Consider the following 24794-nt stretch of genomic DNA (forward strand, 5'->3'; position numbering starts at 1 on the left):
CAAGAAACTTCTGTTCAGTAAACATTTTCACAGTGAAGAACAACTGCAGACGACTGCCATACACTGGTTCCACTCTCAGGTGGCTGACTGTTATATCAGGGTTCCCACAGATTCCTGCAAACTGTTTTCCTTGACAAAAGTTTGTTTGATTTTCCCATTTTTTCCCGTAGCCTCATTAGTTTAGTTAGATACATAAAGTAAAGGGGGCATTACCTCCTATAAAATGGGAAATGAAATGAAATCTTTAAATTTTACGTTCAACGGTTATACCAGCTAAGCTAGAGACGGTGATGATGAGAATAAAGGAAATGATGGAGTGAAGAAGGTGGGAGGAAACGGGAGAATCCCCCCCAAAAAATGCAAACGATGTTTTTCCATCACAAAGTTCACTTAGCACCAGCTGGCATCGAACTAAGGACCTCAAGCACCAGAGGCGAATTTTATCACTGAGGTTATCCTATAAAATGGGTCAGCCTAAAACACATGCGTGACCAAATATATACTTATATATATATATATATATATATATATATATATATATATATATATATATATACTTGTATATATATATATATATATATATATATATACACGAAATTATATGTGAACATACACACGGTATTAAGACTATTAGTGTTGAGGAGTTTCTCGATCCAACTCAAAATACTGTCATTAGATTCTGATAAAATTTATATGGAATTTACGAGAAAGTATACTCTTTGAAATTAAAAAAAAAAAAAAAAAAAAAAAAATCAACATTAGTACCTAGGTACATCTGTGGTGAAGTTATGCGTGAATATGCACATAATGAAATCTGTTAATTATGATATTAACACTATCAACTGTTAAGGAGTTTAATGATTTAGCTCCGATGACTATCATCAAATGCAAATGAAATTTATATGAAACTACCGGAAGAACAGATTTTTTTTTTTTCAAACAAAAAGTAAATTAACAAAATTTGTGTACCTATGTAGATATTATGCGTGATCATACACACAACTATGGCATCAACACTGCCAACCATTGACAAGTTTCATGCTCTAGCTTGGAAGACTATAATCTCCATAAAATTTATGTGGAACAACCGGAAAAGAAAACTTTAAAAATAAATAAATAAATAAAAAATTACATCGGCGCACCTATGTCGAAGACTTCTGTTTGAACATACGCACAACGTGTATATATATATATATATACAGTAAAACCTGCCTTCAACGGAACCTTTATTAAACGGAAAACTGTCTTAAACGGAAATATTTCGCGGTCCCATGAATTTTGAAATAAAAAACGTGTAAAAGTCCCTTTATTAAGCGGAAACTGTGTTATGCGGACAACGGAAAGCAAAATAAACTTTTAACGGAAAATTCTGAGTTCCAGACTACAGCATTTAGAAAATTTTTAGACATCCAGTGAAAGGGCAAACACATATATTACAATGTCTGAGATAAATTCTTCGTTCTTTTGTTAAATCTTTCTGGACAGTGTTGACCTTCCCTAACCACTAATCATATTCACCCGCCACAACTTTCGGCTAGTCCTACGGAACATGTCAGCTGTCAGTCTTTGTAGGCGTACTTGTGTTCCGCTTGTGTAAGGACTACCGACAACCGACAAAAATTAGAAAACTGACAAAATAAGGTTCTGGAAAAAAAGGAATTGAGCAGATATCATAATCACTATCATGTGTCGTGAAGACAAGCAGTGAAGGGTTCAGAGGACTTTCAGAATACAAGAGAAAATTTTTCTATGTCCTGGAGTATACCGCGCGACGTTTTGAATGAAATGCATCCGCAAAATACATGAGATATTTTTAAAGAATTTTGTGGTGAATCGTGTGATGTAGTGAAATATTTTTGATGAATGAGTTGCTAAACTACCTTCCATAACCAAAGGACATGAAATTGAATTGTATTTTTTCCTTTAAGAAAATATCTATCTCCATTAAGCGGAAACCTGACTTTAACGGAAAATTTTGGCAGTCCCGCTCGATTCCGCTAAAGACAGGTTCCACTGTATATATATAAACGGGTCGAATTTCAACCTCGTCCTTTTCTTTTTTAAAGTCGGTTAAAAAGACGTATGTATCTCAGTTCAGGAAGTCAGAGACGTCACACTGTCTACATTAAGGGATTCAAGATTCTGTACCTCAACTCATTTATTTATTTATTTATCAACACAACAGACACATGCCCAACAATAGGGTTGAAATATTATAATACATTTTTACAACAGTTTTCTAATGCCTTACATGTTTTTTTGACATAATTTGTTACACAGAGAACATATTTTCCAGATTTGCGACCTAAGACATACGTTGGCCCTAGCTCTTTTCCAGTAGAAGAGACCTACATTATTAGTACGAGTTGTAACTGAAGGAGCGTGGACGTTTAATTATGATATAAAATTCCAGTAATCGAATTGATTTTCAACTATCTTCTGAAGAAACACAAGATCGGCAATTTTACGCCTTGTGCTAATGAATAAATCTTAAGTTGTCTACCAGTGTGCTATAGTCTTCAAGTAAGGGATAAATTCCAGTTACTTTGTATATCAAATACCTAAGACATTTTCAATGAACTTTTTCAATTTGTTGGCAACACTTTTGTTGTAAGAGGTTCTAAATTACATCAGCTTATTCCAACTTGAAGCGTATATATGAGTAATATATTTTCAAGAACGCTGCAATATTACTGATGTCCTTGCCACTTCTAATTATGGATCCTAATAATTTAAAACCATCATGAGCCGTGTTGTAAATCAAGAGAATCATGCACAGATTTTATCTTGCCGTATATTTTGAGATCATCAGCAAACAATAATTTTTCACTATTGGGTATGTAATCGGGAAAACTGTTAATAAATAATAGAAAGTGAAGGGCCTAGGTTGGAGCCCTATGGAACTTCTCATAACGCAAAATACTTGTCCGATTTAATTCTTTATAGACAACTGTATGCTTACATTCACTTAGATATGGTTTAGGTATCAGGCAAACTAAAGAGGATTTCCATTTATCAGCGAAGATGTGAGTTTTAGTGAAGAGGTTGAAAGCAATTCATAGAGGATATTTAAATGTGTCAATACAGCCTTTGATTACGAGGGTATTCCAGTAGGTTCTACAGCTGTTCTGGACTAAGCTTTTTATTGCCATTTCAACTTCGTGTAAATAAATTTCATTAACAAACAGCATTTCTAGGATTCATTCCCGTTATCTGGTAAGATGTTTGCCATAGTCGCCCTCTGGTCTAATGAATAGGGCACAAATACGGAGTTGAAGTATTGAGCAAAGGTATTAGGTATTTCGTTATTATAACGGAGGTCTCAAACTTCAAACTTAAAAACCTAATCACAAATCATGGCACAACACAGCTTGTTATAATTTAATGCAACTGCAACCTATTATTCTATATTGTTGTATTGCATGATTTCTAAATCTCAAATAGCCCTTTCAGTTCAAAGTTGCCTTCAGTATCGAGAACGACTACTTGGTTTCCCTGAAATTAAAGAACTTTTCAATAATTACCGTGATTTCCCCTGACAAAAATTAAATTCCCGGACATTCCCTGACTTTCCAGGTCTGTGGGAACCCTGGACATCGAAATGCAGTTGGTCCAACGGTATGACAAATGTTTCCGAACATTCACTGATCTTCTAGGTCTGTGGGAATCCTGGATATCGGAATACAGAAGTTGATCTCACGGTATGACAAGTATCTGAATTGCGATGGTGAATATGTTGAAAAGTGGTGTCACCTGTGGTGTATCTGTGGCAATACATGCTTCAAGGATACTGTTTCTTGCTCGTCTTTACTGCTCTTACTGTCTGGACGCGCGTTGTAGTAGTACAATTAATGGTTTCAAAGTACAGCAGACTCTAGACTGTCCAGCCTAATGAGGCGTGAGGACTGACCAGATTAACATAAAAGCCATAGAGGTCAGAGCTCTATGATTCTCACTTCCTGTCCTACGCATACCATTAAAGCAACTATTTGTATCATATTCAACAAACCACTGTTTGTATATACCCGCTTGCTTTTATTCATAATTTCTGACCTCTCAGTGCAGCACTTTGTAAATGATCGTTATGTACGTTGTAAAGATTTATTACAGGAAAGGGAAATTCAACAGTAAAAATTGCACATTTTAAGATTAGTATTATTAATTGATATTTGTTTTGTATCGCCGGATCACACCAAAATCGAAGAAGTACCAAAATGTCCTACATTAGGTAAGATTACGTTGAGTTAGAAGTTACTTACCTTCAAAACACAGGGGTGTATGTACTACGTTAGGTTGGATTAGATTAGGTTAGGTCTGAACTTCTTCACTTACTCTTCCTCAAAAACAAAAATAAATTCCCCAATTCACTTGGTAAATTTCTTAAAATTGGTCCGGCGATACAGCAGTTAACCCTTTTCTTAAGTTTAACTTTGTATCAGGAAACATAAATTGACTCTACACAACATACAATTAAAAAAAAAAAAAAAAAAAAAAAAAAAAAATAAGGTAAAACATAGGTCTAATTCTTAAGAAAATGATTTAAACTTACGTTACTAGTCGCTGAGAAATGTCAAAATGTAGGCCTAAGAGAGAAAAAAGACAGAGAGAACGACAGGGAGAAAGAGGAGAGGAAGAAAGACAAAGAAAGAAAAAGAGAGGGAGAAAAAGAAAAGAGAAAGTGGAAGAGTTTATGAAGGCGTTAGAAGTCGAGTCGATCGTTCGAAAAAAATATTCCTCACTTTATTACAGATAGAGGTACAAACGTAGAGGTGCCAGCTGAATTTCTCGTGCTACAATAGTTACACGAAGACGTGATACTTGGTGCGAATTTCCTTGAGAAATTAAATAGTGTTATAGATTTTAAGCGAAGTAACTTGGGTGTTGAATTTCAAGGAGTTAGTGGTGAATTGCCTTTAATACAAAGAAATAGTGGAAGTGTTACTGTAGCTAATGTTAGTGAAATTAACTGTGAGGTAGCCCCTATTGTTGTAATGTCTGAAATAAAGGACCTTAATGAATTCTACGCCAAAATAGTGAATGTATTTCGCAGTGGGTGCGCCGAAAGAAAAATGAAGCTAGTGACCAAATGGAAGACTTCCCACCAGATTTATACTTTAGCGTAGAAGAAATAAGGGATGCAGTTACTCGCGCTACGCTCTTTAACGAGAACGAGAAAGAATTATTATTTCAGTTGCTATTGAAACACAGAAGGGTGTTCGGTCGTTTTCCTGGCTTGTGTAATAAATTTCAGTACTGTTTAGAAGTAGATACAAGTGAACCTATTGTTGCTCGTCCTTACGATATTTCGCACAAATACAAGGAAGGAGTGCGTGAAGAAATCCGAAAATTGTTGATGTGGGGTGTGATTCGACCTAGTTCATCGTGCCATCTGTTACCGTTGCATGTAGTGCTGGAAAAAGGAAGAAAGTTAATCACTACTGAATCCCGAGGAATGAAGAACAATTCAGCGATATTCTAGAAAGAGCTGGAAAGGAAGATTGCATGGTTCAAGAAGAAGAAGAAGAAGAAGACGAAAGTAAAGATCAGTTGTGCAGTGTAAACATCGGAAAACAAGAAGTGAAAGTGTATTCCAGCTTTATTGACGAAAATATTTTGTGGTATGTGCGACATGGTTACCTAGACGAGCAAAAATGGTTTAATCTATTAGAGAAATACTACCAGTAGTGCTTTGAAGAAGTAAGACTGAATTTATAGAGATATTAGAAGTTATCAGAGCATGTACACATTTTACTAGAGTATTCCTTTTGTTGTTCGAGGAACAACATTGAAGTTTTACCTTGAAAATCTACGACCACGTTTCGCCATAAATTTCATGTGCAATTATTCTTTTGGTCTTCTATAAAACTCTATGGTGTTTCCTTAGTATAACTTCTTTTTGTTAGCCACATCTCTTATGTCTTCGTGGTCCTATTTATAGTGGGTAGGTTTATTTGTTTTCTGTGGGTTGGCTCTTCTTCGTATAGTCGTCAGACCCTCCCTAAGATGGACACAGGTTGGCATCTGTAGACATCTGACATTGCCTCAATAGGCCTATAAGACTCCATCATTCGAGTTTATATTGGTTTATTTCCATCTTCATATTAATATTCACATAATAGTCATCATTAAGATTACATGTGTAGGCTTATATGTTATCTACATACGTATATTTAAGTATCAAGTATCAATATATTGTGTACCATGTGTTTATTTGGTGGAGTTGCATGTAGGTGGCGAGAATTGGATCATGTTTGTCGCGTGTGATACGCATGAAAGGAGTGCAGTAAATGAAGAAATACTTACATTTCTTGTGTTAACCCATCCCAAGCCAACTTCCTTTTAACCATGGTTACGCTAATTTACCCTTATTGTAATAATCATATGTAACACGTAAAGGATATACATTTGCTATACATATACGAAGAATACAACAGAAGAAAGAACACACGTAGGTCCAAAAGAATAAGAAGAGCATATATTTCATTTACATTTCAATTAACACGAATGCAGAAACAGGAGCAACAGATTTTTTTTAAAAAAGCCTAATCAGTCTTAAAGCAATAAAGTATAGTACATCATCATAAGTATTCTGCCTTTATTGGCAGGTCACTTGCCGCAGCTGAGAAGCTTCCATGCTCCACGATCCTCCGCTAACCTTTTCGTCTTCGCGTATGATCTTTCTGTTTTAATATCATCCATTAATTGTAGTCTCCTTCGCCCCCTCCCTCTCTTTCCCGCCACCATACCCTCTAGGACGTCCCTCATGATACAATCTCTTCTTAGGCAATGTCCCAACCAGTTTCTCTTCCTCTTCCTAATAATATCTAAAAGTGTTCTTTTCTCACCCACCATTTCTAACACTCTCTCATTCGTTTTCCGCTCGACCCAACTAACTCTTTCCATTCTTCTCCACACCCACATTTCGAAGGCTTCCAGTCGATTTTCGTCACCCTTACGCAATGTCCACGTTTCCGCCCCATACAGCACAACACTCCACACGAAGCATTTTATGAGTCTTTTTCTCAACTCTTTGTTCAAGGTCCCACAGAACAGACTTTTCTTTCTTTTAAAGGTTTCTTTCGCCATTCCTATCCTTGCTTTTATTTCACGTTCGCATTTCATGTCATTACTAAGAACACTACCCAGGTATCGAAAACTATTCACTTGTTCTATTTTCTCCCCTCCTACTTTTATATTTGACACAGACCCCTTCGTTCCAATCACCATGGCTTTTGTCTTTCTAACATTTATTTTCATCCCATATTCTTCAAAGCCCCTTCTCATTTTTTCTAACATTTTATTGATTTTCTTAGTAAAGATAAATTTTAAACATTGGCGCCCTACATTCGTATAATAATAATAATACTAATAAAGAAAGGAAGAAGGTGAGTCCTAATCTAAAATAGGACAGAAAGGAATGCGGAGAACGTCTAGAACTTCCACCGTTGGACCTGGCCCTACCCAATGGGAAAAGAATGAACGAAGAGGATATTTCCTTGGACTGGAGAACAATGTGGACAGTAAAGTGTGTGCAGACAGTAAACAGTATAAATATTGTGTTTTGTGTGGATAGTGAAGTGTTATTCTTCAAACTGATATTTATCTTTTATTTTTCAATTAATTGCAACAAAAGTGATAAGTGTTTTATAAGTTGAAGTTTATTCATTATTTAAAGTGTTTTCTCATTTTATTCATATTATGTTGCAATATTTTAGTATATGCATTAAATATCCATTTATACAATTATTAGTCCAGTGAATTTGCATTTGAATTATTATTATTATGTTTATAAGAAGCAAGTATATATAATTCTGGACTGAATAAACATTTTATATCAGTGAGTGCAGTATCAACCCAAGTGCTTGTGTGAACTATGCCCTAGGCAGTGATTACTTCAATAACTTACAGTGTGTCCCCATCATATGCAAGTAAAAGCAATAAGTGTTGCCAGGGTTCTTAAGGTAAACGCATCTCATCAGAACTTTACCTATTAACTGTTCAGGAGCAATTTGTAATAAACTTATTTGTGCATTATTTTTGGTGTGCCCAGCTCAGACAATTTAATCTTTTTATTTTAAAAGGCTGCTACCTTTAAACAAATAGTGTAACTAATCGTTGTACGTTCTCGCAACGGATGTATATCAGGAACGAGCAGACGAAGCAGCCAGTGGCCTTGGCAATTAACTGCAGCCAATCACAGTCGTACTTGTGCTTACGTCACTTTGATAGGTGGGACTCTTGTGAGCAGCGGAGACAAAGAGGAAGCTGCGTGACGTAGCTGGAATTCGGCGCCAACACATTCTACGAGAAGAAGCATTTCACACTCACTGCGGCAAACAGTTCATATAACAAATGTAAAATTTTGCATATCCATTTATATTTTTGTAATCAGAATACATCCACATTTTCTATTGTTATAATTTGTCCATGTCATTTAAGGAGATGTAAGTATCGTACTCAGTATCAAATACAACCACTGTTTTATGCGTAACATTGCCGTTATTCTGACCCGAACGTTGTCGCCTCGTGCTTTTCTATTGTGCTATGCATGGTGCAGGATATATATTAATACTAGCAAATTATTGTCGTATGTTCCTTTTCAGTTCAAACGATGCTGAAGCTTTATTGTATTCATAAGATTAAAGTTGTTGTTTGAATTTTTGCCTATGTGTGGTTAGCAGTGAAAGAAACTATTACTTTAGTGATAACTTATTTCGTTGTTAACGCTCGGGCGAAATATTCGATCAATGACTACCTACGTAATGCTTACTCTTCTTGGATCACCATCCTATGGGGTAAACATCACAATATCAAGACATGTCAATAGGAATTCAGTTGTTATAACCAGTTGCTGGAGAGGTTACTCTACGTTGAATGAAAGCACGTGGATTCATTTAACTCTTAATCAAAAATGAAATTAAATTTTTGAGTTTTACTTCCCACGATTATGCCGGCTAGGCTAAAGGAGACGGTGATGATGAACAATGGATGAAATGGTGGAATGAAGAAAGTGGGAGGAAACGGGAGAATGCCGAGGAAACCCAAGCACACGGTGTTTATTCACCATAAAGTTTACTTGGCGGGAGCAGGGTTTGAACCCAGTACGCCATGCACCAGAGGTGATCGACCTACCACTAAGCCACCGCGGCCCTAACTGTTAATTATTCGTGTAATTTCGTTGATCGTGATAGTGGAGCATATACGCACAGCATTGAAAATTTGTGGTGTCACTTGAAACGCAATTTAAGTTTGATACACGGTTTTGAAAAGCATGATTTTGCAGGTTTGCTTATTATACTTATGGAAAAAAAATTGTAGTGATGCCATTGTTACTGAGAAATATTTAGGAGGCATACAGCTGAATTGTATTCACCTATATATTTTTTTAGGTATGTAATTTTTTTGTTTAATATATTTTTAAATTTTTAAATAGAATATTAGTTAATGTTTGGTATTAAGGTTAGGGAGGTTTTCCCCCTCAAGTGAATAAAAATTAATGTGTCTCCCTTGCTTCTGCTATAAGAATTCCGATACAATGGCTAGTTTTAGGCTTTTATGAATTTTGTTTTATAACTTGCTGGAGTCGGGGAATATGGTAGTTTCTGGTGTAGTATTTTCGCTTATTATCTTAAACATTGAATATTTCAAATATTGATTAGTTTAAGACTATTCTAAGAGTAAAAATTACGATAGTAATACATTTTTCGTTACCGGTCAAAAACAACATTTTAAATAATTACTGAAAGAAAGAGAGCACGAAACACTAAGATTTCTAACCTGATTTCGTTTTTGGAGGAACTGGATCCTCGGCACATTACAGGATATGTTGCGAGGAACCAGTTCCTTTGGAATCGAAACCATTGAACAAATCAAAATGAGTGAACTGCCTACAAGAAAAATTTGCCTTGCTTTTTTTTTTTTTTTATTTTTTTTTTTAATTTTCCTCTCTGGCTCCCTGGTATATATTTTTTCTATTATTATCTTATACAATCCATACTAGAAATTTTGATCAAGTTAAAACTGCTAAAACATTGTACTAAATTTATCAGAACTTCAAACAAACAATGCTTAAGATAATTATAGAAAGAATTAAAACAGGAAACACCATGATTTCTAACCGAGTAGATTCCTGACGATCTGGTTCTTCGTAACATTTAAGGTATCAATTAATTGAATGAATTGCCTGAAGATTCGCTGCCGCTTTTTCTCGTTGGGTATTACTAACAATAAACTCTTTTAGTTTTTAATATGTCTATAGCAAGAACGTCCTGAAGTCAAGTCAATGGTGCTGGTGTAGTTTTGGCGCACCACATTTTGGAAGATTTATAGATGAAATTGAAATTGCACTGTAGCTCTTATGCCGTACATTCAGAATAGTGTTGTAAAAAAACGTTTTTTTTTCTGTGAAGTTTTTTTCAATAAAAACCGTTCTTTTTCATGATATTTTTTTTCAAATGTTTGTTCTTTTTCTGGGAACTATTATTTATTGATTTATGTTGCAGATAAGTGAAATAATCAGCAGAACTTGAGTCGAAGCCCTCGTAATTTACATATCGTTTATTTCTTTGTACCTATACGAGCAAAATTGTGTGATTATCCATTTTGGACCCAGGTCATTTTAGGCGTTTTCCTACATTTTCAGGTAGTGACTTATTGCTCAAAAACCATTTACCCGATTGATATGGTTAAGGCCTAGTTTCTTAGAAAATGGATGTGGCTATTTTTTGATGTAAGTTACATTGCACTGTTGCCAAAGGGAGGGAAATTATTGAGGGAAATGTAGGGTGAAAATTTACAAAAATTCCCTAATCGAATTTCACGATTCTTTGTATCCAGCACCACTGTTGCCACATGGGTCCAAGTCGCCTAAAACATTCTTTGGTGTGTTCACAAGGTACAGGAAAACTTGAAGTCGCTGGTTTGAATACCAAGAGAGAAAGAAAAAAATCTGTCATCATAAACATGAAATTGTGACAGTTTTTACGCCTTAGGAGCAAAAATCAACTTATATAGCGTAGCTACATCTTTTCTAATTATCCTATTGAAACTTTTTATGATGCATCCTGTAGGCCAAAGAGGAGGCTTTCAGATAGTGGTACGTTTGTTTCAATGTAGCCAGCAAGAGGGAAATAATAGAGGGGAAAGGGGAATTTTCCGAATTTTTCACCTAAAATCGGGAATTAATTTTTCGGCTGAAAACGCTGCCACCACAAAGAAACAAACTATCTGTAAATAAACCTTGGTACCCCGCTAATATATCCTACAAGTATCATGGCGATATCTAACGAAATAAGCATGAAATTAAAAATAATATATCTCATTCTACCTCAAAAATGCACTATTTTCTTACCATTTCCAGACATTCCCCTAATTATTCTACTGAAACTTCTTATGGTGTGTTGTGTAGGCTAAGGACGAGATACGTTTGTTCGAGTGTAGCCAACAAGAGGGAAATAATAGAGACAAGAAAGGGAATTTTTCCAAAATTTCCCCCTAAAGTCGGGAATTAAAATTTTCTGTAGCTGGCACCACTGCTACCAGACACACAAAAACTATCTTAAAATAAACTTTGGTATCCCTCTAATATATCCTACAAGTATCGTGACGGTATCTAATAAAGTAAGCATGTCATTTAAAAATATCTCATTTTACCTATAAAAATCAGCTATCTTCCCACTTAGAGAACAAGGTCTACTGTAAACCTCAACTGTACTTCCTCCAATTACCCTATTGAAACTTCCTATAGTGTGTTGTGTAGGGCAAAAACAATTCTTTCAGACACTGGTACGTTTGGTATATATAAATGATTTCTATTTATACTTCTTATCATTCTAATGTATTTTTAGTTGACCTTTTGAGCAATTGTTGTATAGTTTGTTTTTCTAAATATCCAGTAAGTTACAAAGCTGGCTGTTTTCTGATTTTAAAAATTATAATAATTTTTATGCATTTATAGTTATTATTAATATTCCTGTATTTATTTCAGGTTCACGGATGTATTAGACGTGGCAGACGTATCAACAGTAACGAAGTGATCCCGGTACTTGTTAAAATCTTATCCTTATATCCAAAACCTCGTTCAATTTATTTTCTTTTATTTGTATATACTTATATTCCCTTAATTCTTATTAACATTATTACGTAGCTTCATTTTTTATATACATTAATTTATCAAAGTATTTTTCTTTTTAGGGAATCGAAATCAACGTTCTAGTACTAGGGATTATATTTTTACACACGTCATAATGACATCTTCCTAATATCTAAAGGATATATTTCCAAACCATTACTACATTTGCGAACACATTGCTCCATTAGAAGAATATGCAGCCAGTTTATGAATAGCCTATGTTAATTTAAGTACCATATGCATATTTAATAAATTATAAGGAATTTTGAATTGTGAGGCCAATCATTGATTACTGGAATTTTCTCATTATATATGTATATAAATCAAGAGTGTTCGGAAGATGGCGAATGAAGTGTGGTAGTAGGACACGTTCGATAAAGGTCGAGTTCGTCTAATGGTTAAACATGTTTATCCTCAACCAACAACCTATTACAGTGTAACTTATTGTTTTCAAATTTAGTGTGTATAGAAAAACATTTCAATTCTTGCACAGACAATAATAGAGTGCATATAATTATGTGAACTTCTCTGGAACTTTCCAGTCTCCTTGTCTCGGTGAGAACATTCCTTTTTTATTTTCATTAATTAGTGTTCTGTTATAACATCATCCTAAGTTGTGTTTTGTGTTGTTTAATATTTTCTATGGTCTATTGTGCACGTGTTAAATAAATACAGATAAATACAGAATGATTAACGAGGTTGAAATAGAAGATACAGGATCGAATGTTCTAGATGAACATGACTCCATGATTGTATCGGAAGTAAATGACCAAGTATTGAATACCAATAATATTATACATAATCAAAGAAGTTATTCTTCCGAAGATGGTCTCCAGAACAAAAAAGCTTCTTCCAAGAGCTTTAAAGATATAAATAATGCCACTACAATAGGTAAAAACAAATACGGTTCACATCATTTCGCTCCATACTATGTCTTTGTAAAATCCAATTCAGATGAATTAGGTAAAAAACATATCATGTCAATTAGTAGAAAGTTATATCTTGCAGATATTTCAGGAATTCAGTGTGGACAAAATTGGTCGAAATTTATTGAAAATAAAATTCCGATCGGGAGAGGAAGCCAATTCCTTTTTAGATCATGAAATCTTATCATAAAATAATTGGATAGCATTCATTCCGAACCATCTTATCTACTCAATGGTAGTAGTACACGGTATAGAAACAGACATAGAAATGTCAGACATATTAAACGATATTAAATGTGACTTGACAGTTACGTCAGCTAGACGAATATTCAAAAGAACTTTAATGGGTGAATTAGAACCCACTTCCACAGTTATATTGACATTCGACTCTCAGCAACTTCCGAATGATATCAAGTTATGTTACATTAAGCGCTCGGTTCACACATATATACCGGCTATTAGACAATGTATCTCAGGTTGTAATAAATTCGGGCATCGTAAGAGTAATAGTAGATCAAATAAAAGTTTATGTATTAAATGTGGTGCTCCACATTCGTCAGAAACTTGTAACAACCCTCTACACTGTATCAATTGTAATGGAAATCATTCAGCAGAGTTTAAAGAGTGCCCGGAGAGAATAAGACAAGGGAAACTTATGGAAATAATGGCGAAAGAAAAGATTTCTTTTAATGAAGCGAATGCAATTAAAAAAAAAAAAAGAATTCTAATAATATGAACTCCAAATCAGTTCATACTTTTGCCAACCTCCGTACAACAGAGGGGCATCACTTGAATACGAATCACTCTACTTATGCATCCTTGTTTAATATAGAACATATGCCTCCGTTGGTAACTCCTGTGTCGAACAAAATAATTTCTAGAGCTCATGTTAATAGTGACCTTCCTAGCTCACCACCGGAGAAGAGGCGTAAAAGTCAAGGAGATTTATATACACGGAATTCTTCTCAATCGACTTCGCAACTAGTTAAGGGTGAACCACATAATAAAAATATTAAATTCAACTCTATCTCTTCAACAATTGACGAGTTTATCATGAATAAAATACCATCAAATGAAAAAAACAAGACATACAAAAAAGTTGATTTCTCTCTTTCTTATAAAGATAATTCATTCACGTTTCGGAGAAAAGTGGCTTCTCAAACTTCTGAATGTTCTGGAATAAAAAAACTTCTCCTTGGATGATTAAAACGGGACAGACAGAATAAATCCTCATAAATTAGAACATCCGGAGACAACTCTTCAAGTCTCTGGAAAGGATATAGAGTTTACATTAGCATCAATATTATCTCCTCAAATCATACATAAGATAAAAGAAGGGATGGAAAAGATAATTCTTTCATCAATGAAACTAAACGAGGGAGATAGTACACACATTCCTCCTGATACTGTTCTCAATAACTTATATTCTTTACTACAGATATAAAAAAAAAAATGGATATAAGAAGGAAAGATAGACTCACCTTTATTCAATGGAACTCCCAAAGTATTTACGGTAAATTATATCATTTAATAAATTTAATAAGTATTTTCTCTCCTGATGTTATATTATTACAGGAAATATGGTGTACTCCTAAAATACCGTTACGAATAAAGGCTATCAAAGTATAAATTAAATACGTCATGACTCACATGGAGGAATTACCATATGTGTTAAAAATAACTTAAATTTTCAAACCATTAATGTGCAATTTAAAAATTCTTAATCTTTACATTCCACCAAAAATTTATATTGACATGTCTTTTTGGAAACAATTGCTTGCTTACAATTTTGATTATATAGGTGGCGATTTCAACATCCATTCAGTAGTTTGAGGATCTAATAAAACCACTACAGGAGGTAGAGAATTTCTTTCTCAATTGTTGAATGCATCATATATTTTTCTCAACAATGGATCACCTACTAGATTACAATTTAATACGTTTTCAGCACCAGATCTTACATTAACGAAAAATGTTTATTATATGGAAACTGAATGGCAAACTTATTATCATACATGCTCTAGCAATCATTTTCCTATTGTTTTCTATTCTCATTTCATCTCAGATGGAATAGTTAAGGAAAATTTTGATCAAGCAGATACTACTGGTTTCAAATCTAAATTACAAAAAATATCTACAAATATATCTTGGACTGATTATCAAAACAAAATACAAATGTATTTTTCACTAAATAATAATCCAGATAATATATTTAAAATTATAAAGAAAACAGTATCTGATTTACGTAAGGAGAATTATAATGAATCTTTTGGAAAGAATAACGCTAAGGAAAAATATAGACCTCGTCCCATCTGGTGGAATAACATTTGTCAAAAGTATGTAAATAAGACTATAATATTATTCAAACAATTCGTATCAACACGCACTCCCGAATAATTTTATGAATATCAAAGCCAAAAAGCTCAAACCAAAAAAATCATATATAATACGAAAAGATCTAGTTGGCAAGAATTTTGCAATAACATATCGGATCGTACTTCACCTTATATGGCATTTTTGAAAAAAAAATCAACTATATCAAGGACGACAGGATACTCAAATCCATTTGAAAAATTTAGATTGGATACCATCTTTTCATAATAAATTAACTCCATGCACCGTTACCTGTTTACTCAATATTTAATATCGAACAACAATGAAGTTCTTGATAAAAATTTTACAATAGCAGAATTAGAAGTGGTACTAAAAACATCCACAAAAATACAATGCCTGGTATAGACGGAATGGCATACTCGCACTATAAAATTCTTCCTCACTTAGGATTACAAAATATATTAGAGTACTATAATTATATATTGAATACTGGATATATCCCTTCAAGCTGGAAAAAAATTTTGATTCTACCTATACCAAAGAATTCTAAAGATACAGTTTCTTCTAATAATTTTCGACCAATTGCTCTACTATCGTGTGCATATAAAATTTTTGAGAATCTAATTCTTAATAGATTGAATTGATTCCTAGAACATGCACAAATTTTTTCTCCACTAATTACAGGTTTCAAAAAGAACTTCTCTACGTATGATGCATTAACGAATTTAATACTAGATATTTATAAAACCTTTTTAACAAGAGGAGCGCTTCTGACTATTTCTTTTGATATTACTGGTGCATATGATCATGTGAATTTAGATATTTTAATAGAAAAAAAAATGCATAAATTGAAAATTCCTAGTAAAATAATCAGAATTATTCATAATACTTTAATAAACAGACAGGTATTCATCAAAGTCAGAAATACTTATTCAGAGTCTAGAAATACCTCATTAGGTCTCCTTCAAGGGAGTAAATTAAGTCCACTACTATTTAATATTTATATATTGGATCTAATAAATAAAAACTGGCAGAATAGTAAAATCACTAGTTATGCTGATGACATACTGTTAACTTCATTTTCTAAAAACATCGAAAGATCTATTCCACAGGTGGAAAATCATTTACAATAAATAAATATCTGGATGATCAAGAATGGACTGGAATTAAATTGGGAAAAAACTAAGTTTATTATATTCTCTAGAAAAAAAAAAACATTAAGAATTATCAATTGACATTTCAACATAATAAACTATATTGTGAACAATATATTCCTTATTTAGGAATTAGAATGGATCAGAAATTAAATTGGAAAATTCAATTTCAATATTTAGTACAAGAGCAATTCAAATATCAAAATCTACTAAAGTGTCTGTCATCGAAAAAATGGGGAATTAATCCTTTTACCTTATTGAAAATTCTACAACATGGTTATAGATCTAAAATCGCTTATGGTAGCTTATTGTATAATAGATCTGGTACATATTATCAGGAATTAGATCAAGCTATATATAATATCATTAAAATTATTTTTTCTCAGCCATCATTCTGCCCTAAACTAGCTATTTTAAAGGAAGCAGAATGTATTCCTTTTCCAATACTATTCTCCAAATCAGCTTCTATGTTTTTAATAACAATCTTTGGTAAGTCTAATTCTCCGATTCCAAAACAGCTACAACAGATAGAATTACTATTACAAAAAAGGAATACACCATATACCAAGAATTTCCCTTGGATCGTACAAGCTTATCTCAATTTAAAAAAAAAAAAAATTCAATGATATATAAAGTACCTTCATTACCCTGTTTTGTTTGGAGTTTTAATACAAATACGACACAAATAACAGTTTTAAATCCTCCTTATATACCAATTTCTAACAAGGATTTAAAGGAAAAAATATACCAAAATATTTGGAAAGATTTCAAACAACGTTTTGATGAAGAAACAGTTTTAATCTATACAGACGCTTCGAAGTATAAAGATATTAATGTTGGAGCTGCAGTTTACATCCCTAAGAAAAAAGCCTTCCTTCAATATAAACTACCTAAAGAAGTCTCTATTTTTGAAGGGGAAGCTTTCGCTATTAGACAGGCCTTACTTTATATTAAAAAAAACATGAAATCAAAAAATCTGTGGTATGTTCTGATTCTTTGAGTGTGCTTATGAAGTTACAACATATCAATTGGGATAAAACAATGACATGGATACTTTTAAATATTAAACATCTATACCTAAATATGACTGAAAATAATTATCGGATCCTTTTCTCTTTTATAAAGGCATATGTAAATATAGAAGAAAACAGTAATATGATTGATAATTTGGCTAAACAATCATGTATAACAGGAACTCCAACAAATATCAAAATTTCTCCATGTAACCTTTTTCTCAAAGTGAAAGAATTTCATGATAAAGAATTACTTAAATGGTATGATGCTGAAAAAACCCTACCAGGAAAATTTTATTGGTCTATATCTTCATCATTACAAGAACAACTCAAGACTCACATAAAATCTTGGACCTGTCAAGATATCATCTTGTATTATCGACTTCTTTTAGGAACTGCTTTAACTCCTTTAAAATTATTCCAAATTAAGAAAAAACCCGCCTATCACTGCTGGTGTGACAGAGGCATCGGAACTATGAATCATATACTCTTCGAATGTGAACTTTTTGAATCGTTTAGAACTCAATTTTTAAATCAACTTTATAATCATTTAGGATGTGCTCCTTTTTCATATAAATATATCTTAGCAACAAATCAAGGAATACCAATCAAGGCTTTAATACAATTTCTTCAAAAAACCGGAATCTCAATTTTTTTTAAAAAAAAAAAAAACTGTAGATATATTCAAGAATAATGATTACTGCAATTTTTACTGAAGAAATTAACTAACTCACTACAATATTCTTTGTAGCATTTATGGCACAAACTGGTTATTTCCTGGTGCCCTTCTTTTTTCAACACTATTAAGAGTGAAGAAGAGAAAAAAAACCAAGACAATACAAATCAAGAGTGCATATTATCAGGTGAAACGTAAAACTTCGGGAAGATGAGCTTCCCGAGCAAAGATTACTTAGCTCATAGCCATTCTTTACTTTACTTTCCATCTTCAAAATTAACAATAACTTGTTTTATTTCGTAATTATCAAGTTGTCTATTACAGCTTCTTCACGAACGATTTTATTATAATTTTCCGCACGTTTATAGCATAAGATTCAAGAATAATTTGAAATTATCTTCAACAAGTTTTCCTCTTTTCTTTCAGACGTTCAAAACTTTTTTTCAGATCAAAAACAGATAATCATTATTTTAATACATTTTTTCTTCTTTTAATCTTTGTTTCCAGGGATGATACGGGCCACAAAACTCATTGCCTATCACTAAATATTTAACACTAAACATAATTAAAATTTTAAATCGAACTTTTTTTTAGAAATACAAATAAACAAAATTTAACTACAAAATACAAATTAAAAATATATGTAATGCACGGTATAGATTCAGAATACCGGGGCATTACACAATGTTCTTTCTAAAAAAAAAAAAAAAAAAAAAAAGACATACATTTCTGAAAAAATACGAACGTTTTTTTTTTCTATTTACAACACTAATCCGGAAACAGTATTTATACGCAAATCCGAAAAGAATTGTAATTTTTCAACAGTTATCTCTGGTGGCCCTCTTGAATTTTATCTATGCCAAGGGAGATATTTTCATGTCGCCCAGCGCATATGTTTTAGGAGACAATAAGAAGTAAACCAGTGAAAGAATTACAATATTTCAACAATTGTTTTTAGTGGTACGCCAAAACTACACCTGCACGAAGCCGATTGTAGATTCTTTATCATTCTGACATTTTTACGGTTTACATATCCGTAACTAAGAAATACTTTCCTGAGATTTTTAGTATGTGGTATATAAGAGACTAGTTTTAGAATCATGAAATTGAAACTATTGACCAAAAGGGAAATATCAGTTATTACTCGCCTTGTGTCAGTGAGAACTAGAAATGACTTTTACGATATTACGATGTTACGCTAATTTCCTGATGGCTTCTTTAATTTTTACACAGAGGCCTATGCAATGAGTTGAATGTCGTACTGCACTATGAAAAGAAAGTTACAAAGGAGTACTGATTTTTGCAGAAATGTTAATTTCGATATAACGGCTATAATAGAAAAAGGGTTAATTTTACAATGCGCGCTCAAGCAGCTATACTCACTCAGAAACAAGAAATTACACTCTATTAATTTTATCAAAATGGGTCAAAGCTTCTCTAACCTTAAGCTAACTCTTTCCTATCCCTATCCTACTCTACTATAGCCTTTTAAATCGGTCTTACTTATCCATGCGCAGGACCGCGGTGGCTCAGAGGTAGAGTGCTCACCTCTTGTGCATGGGGTTCTTGGTTCGATCTCAGTTCGTGCCAAGTGAACTTTGTGGTGTGCGTGGGTTTTCTCGGGGTTCTCCTGTTTCCACCCACTTTCTTCATTCATTTGTCATCATCACCGTCTCCTTTTGCCTAGCATGCATAACCGTGGGACGTAATACTTGAGATTTCATTCATCCATGCACAGCTGGAGCATGTATTGTAAAGGTTTTCCAAAGAGGACAAAGGAACTGCAAGCATAAATAATCAATAATTTCTAATTGTGAAGTATTCTCTTTTCGGGTTAAATTCCGAAGTTGGGCGCCCGTTTCCAGCAAAATTTTTAAGATTTACAGGAAAGATATGGATAATTTGATCGTTTGTGTGCTTAATAATATATAAGGGTCTCGAAAAATCTGTTTATTTGTTATATATAAGCGGTTATAAACATGGGACTATACGGCGAGCGGAGGGAACTACTTGGCACAAGGTAACCGAACAGTTGCATTGTGGGAAAGAAACGAGCATTTATGTTATCAACATGGCGAATGTACAAGGGCAATGAACTAACAGTTTTAACATTTGTGAAGCAATACGTTGATAACGAGCAAAATCTTTTAAAATTTGTGAAGAGCATGGATTAATGAACCTAATAACAAATTGCAGAAAATGTGGAAAGGAGATAACAGCGTAAAAACGTGGCGAAAGCGGACGCCCAACTTCGGAATAAATGCCCTCTTTTCAAATTATTTCGTACTCCTACGTTTACTGAATGTAGAGTTACATTTTGTTGATGATAGTAAATTTTAGCCTACCTGAAAATTTACGAAATTTTGGTGTTCATCAACTTGCCGGATATTTATGTTGCTCCTCAAGAAAACGATTTTGATTATTCTCTCACAACTTATTAAAATCATTCTACTACTCTTTTATCGTGCATGTTATACTACTTACTGTTACTGTCTTCTCTACAAAGCGTGCGTGCATGGTGTGATTCCTTGCACTATGTGTTGTGATTCAGCTGTTCGCGGGACGAAATTTAAATTTCTTCTTCTTCTCCTCCTCTATTTACACCCCTGTTTGTTTCACTTTTGTAGTTCCGTTGAGCATATCTAGACTATACATCTCACAAACATCAATGTTTATTTTGTGTGGGTTTGGCCGCTAACATATTTCAAAGTGATTTTATCGAAGAGAGTATAATTTGGAAGAGACCGCAGGCTATATACAACATTTATGTTCGTACCCTAAGGGGAGTGGAGAGGATTTAAGGAAGAATAGGTGGTTTAAAATTTATATAAAAAGATAGAATATCTCTCGAATTTTTCATGTTATATAGATTAAACTCGGCATGAGCCCCATTTCTAAAAAGGAAAAAAAGGGAGTTAAAATCCACATTTCACTTACAATCTGAAAAGATACTGTCATGCCCCGGTATTCTCAATCTATACCGGTAACACACATATTATAATTTTTGTTTTCGTAGTTCTGTTGAGCACATTTAGACTATACATCTCACATACAAACATCAATGTTAATTTTGTGTGGGTTTGGCCGGTGGCATATTTCAAAGTGATTTTATCGAAGAGAGTATAATTTGGAAGATACCGCAAGCTATATACAACACTTAAGTTCGTACCCTAAGGGGGGAGGAGAGGATTTAAGGAAGAAAAGGAGGTTTAAAATTTATATAAAATATAGAATATATATCTACAATTTTCATGTTATATAGATTAAACTAGGTATGAGCCCCATTTCTAAAAAAGAAAAAAAGAGAGTTGAAATGGCATTTCACTTACAATCTGAAAAGATACTGTAATGCCCCGGTATTCTCAATCTATACCGGTAATACCTATATTATAATTTTTTTTATCTAAATCTTATCTAGCCAAATTAGTCCTACAAATTATGGATGAAGAATGCTAGTGATTCTTGAGAATATGATTTCATCAGCAAGATATTTACCCCAGGAAACCTCAAAAGTAGAACTAATACGCTTGCTAAACACCAAGGGCCTTATGCAGAGTCGTAATGACGTGTAATAAGTGACATACTAAAGTGTTCGACTAACATATGTTTCCTGCAGGTAGTCAGGCATTTAGTATGACGCTAACCATATGTCAAAACGACTCTGCATAAGGCGGCAAATCTATACTTACGCTAGAAAGGATTAGTTGGAAGAGGTCATCAATTCCAATTTAGTGCATAATCCAGTCTTAATCTTTAGTGGATATGTTTTACGTTCTTTAAATTTTAAGTCAGCAGATTCCATTTTAATGACGTGTCATCATGACATCAGCAACAAACCTATGATTTTAGATTAAATCATTTGAGCAGAAGCATTCTAGTTGAAAGATGTGTACTACTATTGTGCTGCCAAAATGTCTTGAGCCGTGGCAAAAATGCGAACTAAAGCTCACACCCTCACACACCCACGCGTTAAGCCAATAAGGGTTCAGCTGTTGCTAAGCGAGAGAAAGCGAGTGGAGTTCCTTCAGCCGATAGCAGCGCTTGCAACGGTGGACTAGGGATCAAGTCAATGTGGTATATTTATAACATTCAAGTACTCCTGCTTGCTAGCTACTATCCAATATGAGTATATTTTAAACAAAATCCTGTTAAATATATTATAGAAAACATGTAATGAGTGGCATCAGTGCTACTTCGATTGAACCTGTCATTAGATTGGGCAAACCAGAACAGTTTGGTGTTGGAAGACATATTTTTGATTCGGATAATTTATAGATAATTTTAAATTGATTGAATCATCAATGTGCTTATAACAGAGACTTGTTTTCTCTTGGTTGGTTTTGGACTTGAATATTTTTTTCAATGGCCCAGGAATAACATGATGGCAGATATTCTGGAAGTACATAAACCACAGAGCTAAACTTCGATGATTGTGGTTTCCTACGGGAAATGTATTGCATGGAAAATGTGGTTGTACGAACCACAGGAATTTGATCATCATCTATAGTAGAAAATCAATTTTAAAAAGTACGGAAAAGGAAATAAAGAAATCCGGAGAATGGATAATCTTCTTGTCTCTATGCCATCCCACCTATGTTCTGATACTCAATCAGAGTTCATAATCAATCACAATTAAACATTCCAACAGGATCACCATAAACTCCGCCTAATCGTACCATTCGATTTTTTTTAACCATTTACGTCAATTAACATTGTGTGAATGCATGTTCCGGACCCTATACTAAAAATATGTAAGCAAAATTATACAAATGTTCTGGAAGCAACCAACAGAAGAGGTTAGTCACCTTATATGAGGTAAATGTGTCTTTGTCTTTGCTATTAACTAGGTTGCTATAATCTTAACTTTTATTCCCCTAGACAATATTAATCTTGTTATGGCTAAAGTAATTTTGTAAATTTTCTCTGAGTCTATATAAATTTGACTTAGGTCGTGAATTTCTCAGTGGAGCAGATGCAGCGTAGTAGCGGACCCGAGATCTGTGGGAAGGAACCTCCATCAAGCAGTTGATAGAAAACGTTTGATATGATGATAATATATTTATTCATTGTTTGCTCTCCCCCCCGAATATTTTCTTCAAGTCGGCGCCTATGTGCAGTAATTATGATTTTCAAAGAGAAAATATTTCGCCTGAATAACCGACTAGAATGAAGTTATTCTAATGTTATTTAGAAAGAAGATGAAAATTAGACAGCTTATTTAGTAAGAAGTAGGAAAGATAGGTGAATTCTTCTGAGAAACGTTATGTTCAATTTTGTTTCCATTTTCGGACAATTATTTGGAAAATTAGTATACAAAGCTAATCCAGTGAAGCACCTAAGAGATAAATGTTGGTAGTTTTAAATGATAATATACACCCATTGAAGTTGCTAGAGAGCTGTATATTGTAAAGGACATTCAGAGAATATTAGAGTTGAACGGAAACGACGCGCGCGAAGTAATTACAAAGCCCCAATGATCCCTTCATGTGAGATATTTTGTGAAAAATGAACAGATGTACTCACAGGTGGCAAATGAGATTGAGGGCTTGAGGTTGAGGTTGAGCAATACTTACTAAACACATACGGAATAATGATCCATTCTTTTACTGAGAATTGGTGAGTAGTCAATATGACTTAGTAATTATTGCTAATAGGTATCGTAAATTAATAGAAGTAGCACAGATATCCCGAGCGGAAGACGGGAAGACTGCCAATGAAAACCGTAAATATTCCATTACCGAATTATTGGTAGCCTTTGTTTTGTCCGTAGCAATCCTTTAAGTAATATTTGCTTATAAGCTTGGAAAATACCGCAGGGTAATACATGAAATGTGTATGTTGCTCGCTAGTTCTTAGGGCACTTGAATCTCATTAGCATCTTCACTGGGTTGGAGAGAATGAAGTTAAAATATTGTAGCGAACATAGAAACGACGCAATCTCTACTTGCTATGCCTTTGGATAGGAGTGCGTTGTTAGTAGATTTTATAGGTACTAATAGATATATAAGGTCGTCTTGCCCAAAGGACATAAAGGCTTAATATTAACGTTTCATGCTTAAAGCCTTAGGTGGGAATAGCATTCACACTTACATATAGTTTTGGAGATTTTCCCAGGATACGATTCCTAGATAACAGAATATTTAATAACGAAGTTTAGAGTATCATCGTCTAGACCCACTATAGGAAGTAAAGTCAACTATATTAAATGAGAGGATCAATATATTCGTTTCAATAGCAACATTGTTAGCTAAATGTTAGGAAGGATACCCGTATTCATATACTTACACTAATTCGTTAAAAATCTTCTGAACTATGAAAAGGGAAGTATATTAGTGTACTGGTTGGGATAGAAATCTTTTAAAAAACATATCTATGTAATTTTATTTACATAGTTACATATTCACATTTTGTTTATGCTTAGAATAGTTAGCTTTTGCCTTCTTTCTCCCAATAGAAACAGTTGACGGACGGTCGAGGAAAAGAAGTTAACGTAAAAGTGGTGATAAGGGCCACTAAGAAGAAAACATTCTGATTTTCCCTCTTAACTGGAATATGGGGAAA

At 33.7% G+C, this 24794-nt stretch overlaps 1 protein-coding gene across 2 annotated transcripts in view; it reads right to left on the reverse strand.

Moving 5' to 3' along the window:
• LOC145690796 (uncharacterized) overlaps nt 1-20820 on the reverse strand; it is a 53371-nt gene extending 32551 nt beyond the window's left edge. The window contains exon 1 of one of the 2 annotated variants that reach the window (XM_081766084.1): nt 20718-20820. The gene's annotated coding sequence lies outside the window, so the exon portion shown is untranslated. Of the gene's footprint in view, nt 1-20578 lie in introns of both variants that reach the window. The other variant, XM_081766083.1, reaches the window with a different exon arrangement.
• Between the last annotated feature and the right edge of the window lie 3974 nt (nt 20821-24794).

Source organism: Thermobia domestica, chromosome 7 (genome assembly GCF_964235325.1).
Source record: "Thermobia domestica chromosome 7, izTheDome1.hap1.1, whole genome shotgun sequence".
Classification (NCBI taxonomy): Eukaryota; Metazoa; Arthropoda; class Insecta; order Zygentoma; family Lepismatidae; genus Thermobia; species Thermobia domestica.